At 34.4% G+C, this 12,153-nt stretch overlaps 1 protein-coding gene across 4 annotated transcripts in view; it reads right to left on the bottom strand.

The window, feature by feature from the left end:
• Nucleotides 1–12,153, bottom strand: part of LOC149790573 (uncharacterized) — a 199,077-nt gene that overhangs the window by 161,784 nt on the left and 25,140 nt on the right. For 3 of the 4 annotated variants that reach the window (XM_089972648.1, XM_089972650.1, XM_089972649.1), the window contains one exon: nucleotides 10,456–10,542. The exons of the other annotated variant lie outside the window; for it this stretch is intronic. The gene's annotated coding sequence lies outside the window, so the exon portion shown is untranslated. The remainder of the gene's footprint in view (nucleotides 1–10,455; nucleotides 10,543–12,153) is intronic. 4 annotated transcript variants of the gene reach the window in all.

Below are 12,153 nucleotides of genomic sequence, written 5' to 3'. Positions count from 1 at the left end.
AATTTTAGGAAAAGTCACCCGATACTTGTTGATCCTAATGATCGATTACCTGGGTACCCGATCAAAGGGAAATTATATTATATGTGAAACTAAACTGCTTTTTGTTGTAAGGTCAAACATGTCAACTGCCTAGAGGTATAAGGCATAATTATTACTAATATGAGTCGCATAAAAGTGCAATCTGAGCATAAAAAGAGTAATCTATACATAACATGCCATAAATACAGAAAACCATATGAAAAACCTACATTTATTTTTGCTATTTACCTGGATCTACAGTTGGCTAAAATTCTTGTCACAAAATTTGATAAATCCATATGGATTACTATGAGAATACAGATATAAAACAAGATGATAAATTATTTATACATAACACTCACTGTAACTAGTCTACATATCACATGTTTACTTTCAATGAAAGGTCATAAGGTCAAGTCCACAAATTCCGAATGCTTTATTACATCACTGTAGAGCTATTATCTCAAAATATGTAAAGCGCTATTGATCGTCCTTTCCCTAATTTAACATTTTCCTCAGCTTAACAAAATCCCTCTCCTCTAACGTTTTTCAGTCATATAACGTCCACAAATCACATTGAAAAAGCCCATTTAACTTAATATTTGGCAACACGTTTTTTCAATACAGACTGGTCTGCTATGTAATTGCATATCAACCTATAATGAATCTGTAATATAGAGTTTAAAGTTCAAGAAACCTGTCTGTTTTCTTGGAAACATGACAAGTACAGTTAACAACTGAAACTTAAGAACTGTGAACAGTAAAAGGCAGACTAATGGTACAATATATGTACTAATTTTCATACCTTGAAATCTTTGAGAATTATAATTTTGAAAGAAAATTAAATTGTTTATGGAGCGAGAAACAGATAGATAAGCTCCAGAAAATATTTACAGACATAACGCTTTATACCCCACTATATTATTCACCTGGAAAACATAAAAAGGGTAGAAAACAGAACATCATATATTCCTGGAAGTTCTATTTGGCCAGAAGTATGTCAAACTCATCAAGGGACTCAAACAAGTCTTATAATTATGAATTAAGCCAGACTTACCATGACAGACAAGTTCAGTGATATCATGTTCAAGACCAAAGGCAAGAACAAAGCCTGTCATGCTGTGCTTATCTTGTGAACATGCTGACTCAAACACTGAAGAAAATATTTGTTACCAAATTTGGTGTGTAACAGTTTATCAAGAGATGTTTTCATTACTCTGTAATTAAATATATATGGGAGAATAGACTGACTTCTTTTTAATTTCTACAATTCTACCAGTGATGCATCAGCCCCTTTATGGAACTCTTATGAACTGTTAGAAAAAAATGTCAACCAGTAGACCTAAAGTCCCTTTAAGGGACTAGTGAATTCTTACAAGTTTCTTTTCAACCATTAAAGTCCCTTTATGGGACTCTAATGAATTCTTGCAAATTCTTTTCAACAGGTAGGGTTAAAGTGACAAGTCCCTTTATTGAGACTCAAATAATTCTTGCAAATTCTTTTTAACTGGTTACGTTAAAGTCCCTGTATGGGACTCTAATGAATTCTTGCAAATTCTTTTCAACTGGTAGAGCATCAGTCTGTTTCTAGTAACTACAGCCAGTTTTGTCACATTTTTGCTAAGTTGTGTTGAGTGATTTTTTAAAATTGTTAAAATTTATTGAAACTGGTGGCCATACTGGATTGGCAGATCAAAATCATTGTACAATGATGGCCATATTGGATGGGCAGTTCAAAATCATTGTACAATGATGGCCATATTGGATGGGCAGATCAAAATCATTGTAGATAATGGCCATATTGGATGGGCAGATCAAAATCATTGTAGATAATGGCCATATTAGATGGGCAGTTCAAAATCATTGTACAATGATGGCCATATTAGATGGGCAGTTCAGAATCATTGTACAATGATGGCCATATTGGATGGGCAGATCAAAATCATTGCAGATAATGGCCATATTAGATGGGCAGATTGAAATTATTGTACAATGATGGCCATATTAGATGGGCATTTCAAAATCATTGTACAATGATGGCCATATTAGATGGGCAGTTCAAAATCATTGTACAATGATGACCATATTGGATGGGCAGATCAAAATCATTGTAGATAATGGCCATATTAGATGGGCAGATTTAAATTATTGTACAATGATGGCCATATTAGATGGGCATTTCAAAATCATTAAAAATGATGGCCATATTAGATGGGCAGATCAAAATCATTATACAATGATGGCCATATTGGATGGACAGTTCAAAATCATTGTACAATGATAGCCATACTAGATGGGCAGTTCAAAATCATTATACAATGATGGCCATATAAGATGGGCAGTTCAAGGTCATTATACAATGATGGCCATATTAGATGGGCAGTTCAAAATCATTGTACAATGATGGCCATATTAAATGGGCAGTTCAAAATCATTGTACAATGATGGCCATATTGGATGGGCAAATTGAAATCATTATACAATGATGGCCATATTGGATGGGCAAATTGAAATCATTATACAATGATGGCCATACTGGATTAGCAGATCAAAATCATTATACAAAGATAGCTAGGGCTGTACCAAATAGTGGTTTCAACTATTCTAATACGAAAAGAGACCCATGACCATTTGGCAGAATACAAATACGAATATGAATAGTGACTGAATGCTCCAAAATAAATTTTAAAAATCTGCAAATCTAATGACATTTTAATTAATTATAAAGTAACTAACAACGAACATATAAAGGTTCAAAGAAACTATGGCATTACAAAAATGTCAAAGTGCTACTGTAACAGTTAAATGCCTTGATAATGCTTAATATGTAGACAAATGAACAGCAAGATTCAAATTTTCATAAGCAGTCCAACAGTTACTGCAGCGCAAAAAATACATTAGATTTAAACAAGACCCATTCAAAAATTTGTTCAATTTGGTTGTGGTACTGAGGTACTCTTTTCTGATTACAATGAGTCTGCTGTTCACGAAGGTTAACCTAACTGTACTATTTATATTCAGCTGCATCATATTATTCGGCCGAATACGAATACCTCACTTAATAAACTATTCAAGGCTGAAGCGAATGCAAAGTGAATATTCGGTACAGGCCTTATGATGGCCATATTGGATGGGACAAATTGAGATCATTGTACAATGATGGCCATACTGGATGGGACAAATCAAGATCATTGTACAATGATGGTCATATTGGATGAACAAATCAAGATCATTGTACAATGATGGCCATACTGGATGTGACAAATCAAGATCATTGTACAATGATGGCCATATTGGATGGGACAAATCAAGATCATTGTACAATGATGGCCATATTGGATGGGACAAATCAAGATCATTGTACAATGATGGCCATACTGGATGGGACAAATCAAGATCACTGTACGAATGTACAAGGCCTTTAACCTGAAATGCTACGAAAACTTAAAAAGAAAATGTTGCCAGACATGCAACAGATTAAACATGATGCACAACAGGTAATAACTTATGACAGACACAATGGAACATAATTGTTCTCTAAGCTCACTTGGTCTTACAAAAATGGAACCACTTGATACATGTCTGCTGATACAAAATGTACCTGATGGTGATTTAAATTTTAAAATTTCATGCACAATAAGAACCACTCTGAGAAAATATAATCTAAAATTGGTTATTTATGTCATGATATTTGTTCTTATTTATATAATTATAATAACTGAATTTCATGATTTGCATGATTCATGAAGTTACAATGCATGAAAATGAATTCCACACTATGCCCAAACAGAATTCACTTTACTAGGTGTTCTTGCAGTGAGTAATCTGTGTTTAACCTTCACAACTTTATAAATCCTGTAAAATACAAATTCTTGTTGAAATCTTCTGGATTTAAATTTCTAGCATAAAATACTTCAGATGGATAACACAAACAAACAAGAAACAGTAGCACCAAAAAAAAAACAAATGGTAAATTACATAAAAACTTACTGAAATTGTTTTCTAAATTTAATCATGATAAAGTTCAAAACCTTACATGCAGATAAAAACCCGATTAAGCAAAATGGTCAACATTGATGGTCAACATAGATTATCATACGGGATACAGAAATGAACAAACTTTATGGGAAAATGTTAAACTCTCATAGTTCATGCAGTTTTTACATGTTCATGCAAAGAACTTAAAATGTGTCCTTTCAAATGAAATATGTCTATCAGGTTTGGAAAATAAAAACTTTCAAGGTCTTACCTTTTTCCATTATTATGTTAGCTTTCACAAGGAATACACAAGAACAACTATATCATTTTGTAATTGATTCTTAATGTATTGCACCATATATTCTTCATCTGATTGCAATTCCTATGCCACATATTTCATCTTCAATCTTAGCTTTTACTACTCATATATTCTGTGGTTGTTGTAAAATGTTTTTGTTATATATGTTGTTTCATTACTGTTCTGCCTCCCAATACCTCAGTATGAGGTAGAGAATAATGTACAAAAAGTGATGTTACCTCAACAACAAAAATTACTTCTATAAAAATATTCATTTAACTATGTATCTCATCTTATATAATTACGGGAATGCCAATCATTTTGTCAATTAAAACATTTATTGCCAAGAAAAGCCCATTCAAAAACTGATGTAGGCTTCATCCTATCACATGTACCAGTCTCTAGGCATCATCCTATCACATGTACCAGTCTCTAGGCATCATCCTATCACATGTACCAGTCTCTAGGCTTCATCATATCACATGCACCAGTCTCTAGGTGCTTCATCCTATCACATATAACAGTCTCTAGGCTACATCCTATCACATACTGTACATGTACCAGTCTCTAGGCTTGATCCTATCACATGTACTAGTCTCTAAGCTTCATTATATCACATGTACCAGTCTCTAGGCTTCATCCTATCACATGTGCTAGTCTCTAGGATTCATCCTATCACATGTAGCAGTCTCTAGGATTCATCCTATCACATGTAGCAGTCTCTAGGTTTCATCCTATCACATGTACCAGTCACTAGGCTTCATCATATCACATACATGTACTAGTCTCTAGACTTCATCCTATCACATGTACTAGTCTCTAGGCTTCATCCTATCACATACATGTACCAGTCTCTAAGCTTCATCCTATCACATGTACCAGTCTCTAGGCTTCATCCTATCACATACATGTACCAGTCTCTAGGCTTCAACCTATCACATGTACCAGTCTCTAAGCTTCATCCTATTACATGTACCAGTCTCTAGGCTTCATCCTATCACATACATGCACCAGTCTCTAGGCTTCATCCTATCACATGTACCAGTCTCAATGCTTCATCCTATCACACGTACCAGTCTCTTGGCTTCATCCTATCACATACATGTACCAGTCTCTAGGCTTCATCCTATCACATGTACCAGTCTCCAAGCTTCATCCTATTACATGTACTAGTCTCTAGGCTTCATCCTATCACATGTACCAGTCTCTAGGCTTCATCCTATCACATACATGTACCAGTCTCTAGGCTTCATCCTATCACAAGTACCAGTCTCTAAGCTTCATCCTATTATATGTACCAGTCTCTAAGCTTCATCCTATTACATGTATCAGTCTCATATTTGCTGAGTCATCCATAAAATATAGTAATCAGAGCAGGATAAAACTATGTCATCAACTTGGACCAGCAATATACCAACGTTTTCAACTGTAACTTAACCCATTTCATAAACAATACATAAACCTGTGTGGAAGCAGTTATTGTACATAGAGATTACAGTATTTTCTCACATGATAGACCATAAGGCCATAAATTAAAATGTGGGGGTGTTGGTTGGGCATTATTATAAAAGAAAGATATCCTCAGTAAATACCTTGATGCCTTTCTTACAAAGACATCCCTCAACAATGAAAATTTGGCCTTATAAAAGGGAAGTCCTCTAATATGGAAGAAAACAAAATGATAGAAACCCATACAGGGAACCAACTGCAGATTTCTTGTTAGGATTTATTCTGAAACTTATCTTGATGTTATTAATACATCACAACTTTCTGGGCTGCAAATCACATGGTCAGGTTATGGATGGGAAAGTTAGAGTGACTTGCACATTTCCTCAATAGATTTTGTTTTTTACTGGCTTCGATCTGCACACAAAGTGAATAATAATTTGACGCTGATAGTGTAGTAGTAGAGAGCAAGTCAGCACAATGTTGGCTGCATGGCAAAAATAAAACTCAAGTTCTAAAAATGAAAATACAAAAACTTTAACAAAATTAATTCTGGCAAGGTCACACCTTCAAAACTGATGAGGACATCATGGCAGGCAATACCTGTTTGGGCTGGTTGTTAATGCCGAGTTAGTCTACATACTGCCCCCAGGGGTGGGGGTGAGATTGCCAAGGGGGCACTAATGCTGAATAATGCTTTTCATGGGGTAAGGTAGGAAGCACTGAGGATAACCTAGAGCCCAACAAAATTTGGGAACCACTGGTCTACATGCAGCGATTATGAACTTTTCCAAGAAATAAAATCATGCCAAAGATGCAACATAAAATTCATTAAATCAAGAGTTCAAGACTTGTCCTTAAGGCAAAGAAGACACAGTGGTGTAACCTGACTATCACATCAACCTGGATTGGCCACCATGGTGTGTCTTTGTGTGTGGCACTTTACTCAAGCTGCCTTGGCATTAAATAACCTTCCTGTGTTGCTACACAGCACAAACACCATAAAACCAAACCATCCTTAAGGTATGCATGCTGCAGGTGAAGAACAGTAAACAATACTATCTATATGTCAACAAACTGGTTTTGTTAGAATAGTGGACTCACCCCACACTGACAGGTAGCACTTTTTGACAATTTAGGTACAGGTAACAAGAAATACACAAAATTAATGTATAAGAAAATTTTTTGTTATTGTGTACAATTCTTACCAACAATTGTGGTATAAAACCTTATATATAGCTGATTTTGAAATAAAAAAGGGAAAAACTGGTTTACTAAAATCAAACAGACTACAGACGGTAAACATTAAGTGTGGAGTAGAACCATTTTATGATATACTCATATATGTGATCAAGGACAAGAACAAGTATAGTGGAATATATATATATCTATATATATATATATATCTATATATATATATATATATATATATATATATATATATATATATATATATATATATATATATATATATGATCATCTATTTTTTTAAAGGTTTACTAAGTACAAATGAACTTGAAATATCCACTCATCCACTTTAGCTAAGGACAAGTGGCTTTTTGTCTCAGTGCTAAGGACAAATGAATTTTTGTCTCAGTAACAAGGATGAGAGGCTTTTTGTCTCTGTGTTAATGACAAATGGATTTTTTTTCTCAGTGACAAGGATGAGAGGCCTTTTGTCTCAGGGTCAAGGATGAGAGGCTTTTTGTCTCAGTGCTTAAGACAAACAGATTTTTGTTTCAGTGACAATGACAAATGGCTCTTTGTTACAGTGCTAAGGAAAAATGGCTTTTTGTCTCAGTGACAAGAATAAGTGTCTTTTGGACTCAGTGCTATAGACAAATGGATTTTTATCTCAGTGACAAAGACGAGAGAATTTCTGTCTCAGTGACAAGGATGAGAGGCGTTTTGTCTCAAGCTTTTCAGAGAAAAATGTTACACATAGCAGGCATACCATCCTCAATTGTCTGCATCATCAACTCATGTTAAATTTATTGGCAAATCCATAACTTCCAAACTAACAGAATTTTATTATACTGGCAATACCTAGTGTCTAGTGAGTCGGGATTGCTTTTCTTATCAAAGTGAAACCTGAACCAGCATAGGGAGGGGTAAGATTGATTTCTCATCAAAGTGAATAATGCACCAAGATAGGGAAGGGTGGGATTGGCTTCTCGTCAAAGTGAATCCTACACCAAGATAGGGAGTGATGTGATTGATTTATCATCTAAGTGAATCCTGCACCAAGATAGGGAGGGGTGTGATTGATTTCTCATTAAGGTGAATCCTACACCAAGACAGGGAGGGGTGGGATTGATTTCTCATCAAAGTGAATTCTACACCAAGACAGGGTGGGATGGGATTGCTTTTCTCATCTTCAACTTCTATTAAATTTATTGGCAAATCCATAACTTCTAAGCTAACAGAATTTGATTATATTTGCAACACCTAGCCTTGTCTAGCAATAGGGGATTACTTTTCTCATCAAAGTGAATCCTACACCAATATAGGGAGTGGTGAGATTGCTGTCTAGTCAAAGTAAATCGTACACCAAGATTGAAAGGGGTGGGTGGGATTACTTTTCTCATCAAAGTAAATCCTACACCAATATAGAGAAGCGTGAGATTGCATTTTTCTCATCAAAGTGAAACTTACACCAACAGAGGATGGCGTAGGCAGAAAGAAAAAAGACCATGGCCTAAATACTAAATATTTTGATAGAATTCATTTTCCATTTGCTATCATGTATGCATCTATTTTTTAAATATCTTTGAAATACTGCTTAAGTCAGAGGTGGGCAAAATTTCCAGTGCAATTGCCACATACACAAATTTACACCTTGTCGCAGGCCGCATAGATCATTAAGTAAAATAATTAATATTTGAAATAGCAAAAACAAAAGGTTTTTCTAAATAACATCATAATTAATTTTCAGTTGTTAATATGTTGTTAATATTTAAAAACTTAAACTTAAACTTCAAAAGAAGCACATTTATTTGATAAACAGAGTAACATAAACAGAGTCAGTGCGAATGATGACTTGTTCCTAGGCCGCATGAAAACCCTTGGCGGGCCGCATGAATGCCCTTGGCGGGCCGCATGCGGGCTGTAGTTTGCCCACCTCTGGCTTAAATACACAGTTAATTTTGTTCCAAGCTGTCACTGTACCTGGGTCTGCCTTACCCCCAGGGACTTGAGGCCTTGTTGATCCCCACATTATGACCACACACACATATATATATATATATATATATATATATATATATATATATATATATATATATATATATATATATATATATATATATATATTCCTTACCAAATAATGCCACAAAATCAATGTCGCTACAATTACACAAATCATCCTGTGATCAAGAGGCTGTATTTTCTCAGCAATGGCGTATGTTTTGTATTACTTTAAAATCTTTATCTGCTACTTCCATTTTAACGGAGTGCCCTAATTGTATTATCTAGACTACCTGGAAGACTAGATTTTAATTTACCCTGACAAAGGATCATAATATGGGACTCCCTCACTATAAGGCCCTTCATTACTGACCTTTCCTGCAGACAGTGCATACACAGCTATCTCCTCCTAGCCGATAGGTGTCAGCAATAGCTTTCGCAATTAATGTGCTGACGAAGCCTGGTAACGGAGCATGCAAACTTTGTACTTTTGACTAGTTACGATAGCAGATCTGTTAAGCTTACTCTTATATCAAATTGCTTGTTAATTCATCTCATGTAACTAACACAACCAATATAATCCGAGTGTCATTTAAAAGCTGATTTGTAATGCACAAATTGATAAATTGTATGTATTACTCTTTGGCCTCTATTCAAAGACCAACTCTCTGGAGATTCTGCAATTGCAATAACATAGTGCTATAAAGAGTTTCACTTCTTGCTGTGTGCATCTAAAAGGAATAAGCTAATTTAAATATTTATGGTGTGATACTGTTAATAACTATCTTAAAACAAATAACATAAGCTGTGATGGATAAATCAGTAAAATATAACATTGTTTTATTACATGTGTTTACTGGATTTATCTACATGTAATATCTGCACTATAAACAATTTACTTTTATCTGCTTCATTCTTTCTTCCATTCACTTTTTCTCAGTGATCACAGTTACAGACGTACTGATATGTGTTCAATATTCTAAATGATACAAATATTACAAACTGAAATAACAATTAAATAATCAAGTATGACATAATAGAGTGGTTTTGAAAATAATTTAGCAATCGATTGTTTTGGTTTGCTTCTTAGAGAAGGTGTGTTTTACAGGAAGGAATGATGTTGATAAGAATTTTTCAATTGGCGGTATGGTTTCTTTCTTTAATTACTGAGTAAACAAGGTTTTACAGGACAGGCATGATCGAAGCAAATATCTCTCATTATCAAATTATATTGTACGCAGGAAGTGGTGGTTTTGGACAAGTATTTAGCTGGTAAAAATGTTTTATTGTACTAGTACTATATATAATGGCTCACACCTCAGTCATAAATAGTTTACATCATAAACAACGTGACTTGCAGCTAAACACAAATCCAGGCTTGCACAAACTGGTGTGATCAAAGAAGGGGTCTCAACTATTTTCACTGCAAAGCATAAATCCATCTAAAAGAAGAACAAAATCTATGGAATCATTTGATACATATACCTATATATACATAAATGAAAAACAAATATTATTTTTGTACTTACCTAATCAAATGATAATGTGTAGAATTTGTATAAAAGTCAGGTGAATAAATCCATAACTTGTTCTTTGTAGATACCATGCCAACATCTCTGCAAGGAAGTTGGTTAGAAATCAATCACTGGTATACCTCTTCAATGCATGGTCCGATATGTGTAAGCAAATGAATGTCAAAGTAAATAAATTGAGCAAACAGTACAGTATTTTACGTTACAGGCTTAGAACACCAGTTTTTTACACTTATATGTACCATTACTTCCTTTTCCATTTTGACATATGACAAGAAAAGATTACGTGACCTCTAAAGTTTTTTTCCCCCATGTGCAAAAACTGACAATAAATACCACAGCAAAATTTCGTGATAAAAAACAGTATGTAGTGTAGAATTTAACCTTTCATCTTGCTTAAAGGTAACTTCACCAATGTAATAAATACAGGCTGCTGTTGTTTTCCTAACCTAACCTAAAATACCTGTGTGAGTGTATGTACCTGTAGATGCAAACTTTCTCTGTGTATTGCATGCATCTAGATTTCACCTCAACTTATCCTGTTAAACTCATATTTCTTCAGCAACTGACCTTGGGTGAAAGGTCATCTATTGAAGATCTAAGGACTCTCCTCAAGTGCTGCATGGGCGTTGTCAGTATTATATTAGCCAATGTTTGAACTGGTCATATAATTACATTTATATTTCATGAAGGTACATTATATTACCTACATTATACTATCATTCCACAATAACACTTTACTTAAGGCCAAATCAGGTCTAGATTTAATACAAATTTCTTTGCAGCCAGAAGGACTAGTACACAGCGAAATTTACTACCTGAGATCATGCTGAATGCTCACTAGTTCTTCACTGACAGGTGACAACAGTTGCTGTTTTGGGTTTAATGCCATTTCTCAATTCAAGACAGGTAATACAAAGCAGCAAGTACTACTGGTGGAAGAAGAACCTAAAAACCCTGGAAAGAACCATTGACCCATGGGAAGCTACTGGCAAGCTTTCTTACATACCCAAGCGAGACTTGAACATGCGCAGAGGTGTGACAGTGATCAGTAAAAGTGGATTACATCCAATTTTGAGCCCCTGGATTTTTATTTTTGGGGGGCTTTAAAATTCATGGCTCTTTGCAATCCTAAAATCCAAAAATATTTAAACACATAAAAACAAATTTAAACATTAAAATCGATGAAAATTCAAACCACACATGATACTGAATTTACAACACAAAAAATTCATGAAAATTCAAGCCCATTAAAAAATACTGAATTTACAACATATAAAATCTAAAACATGATTAACCACTAGTACATGAAGACATATATGTCTGTCTTTCAGTCTGTCTTTCTACTGATCTAATACAGTGGTTATCAACCCTTTTTATCACAGTGGGCCATACTTGAAGCTCGCATTGTGTTATGTGGGCCACACCAACACAGCTTACTTCTGGTGTATCCATTTAAAAAATATTTTGCATATTTCATATGAATGTAACCATAGCATTGCAGTACAAAACAATATACTGTTATTGTTATTAGTAATTATGATTAAAATGTATATTGATTTGTATTACATTCATACAGTTAATATAAGTTTACTATAATAGGAAACTTATATTAACTGTATGAATGCAATGCAAATCAATATACTGTTATCTGATATTAATTGTAGCAATGCAATACAAATTAATATAATGTTA

Source organism: Sinohyriopsis cumingii, chromosome 10, assembly GCF_028554795.1.
Source record: "Sinohyriopsis cumingii isolate HCF-2022 chromosome 10, ASM2855479v2, whole genome shotgun sequence".
Lineage (NCBI taxonomy): Eukaryota > Metazoa > Mollusca > Bivalvia > Unionida > Unionidae > Sinohyriopsis > Sinohyriopsis cumingii.
Note: the sequence above shows the minus strand (reverse complement) of the source record. Positions and strands in the feature narration are given on the sequence as shown.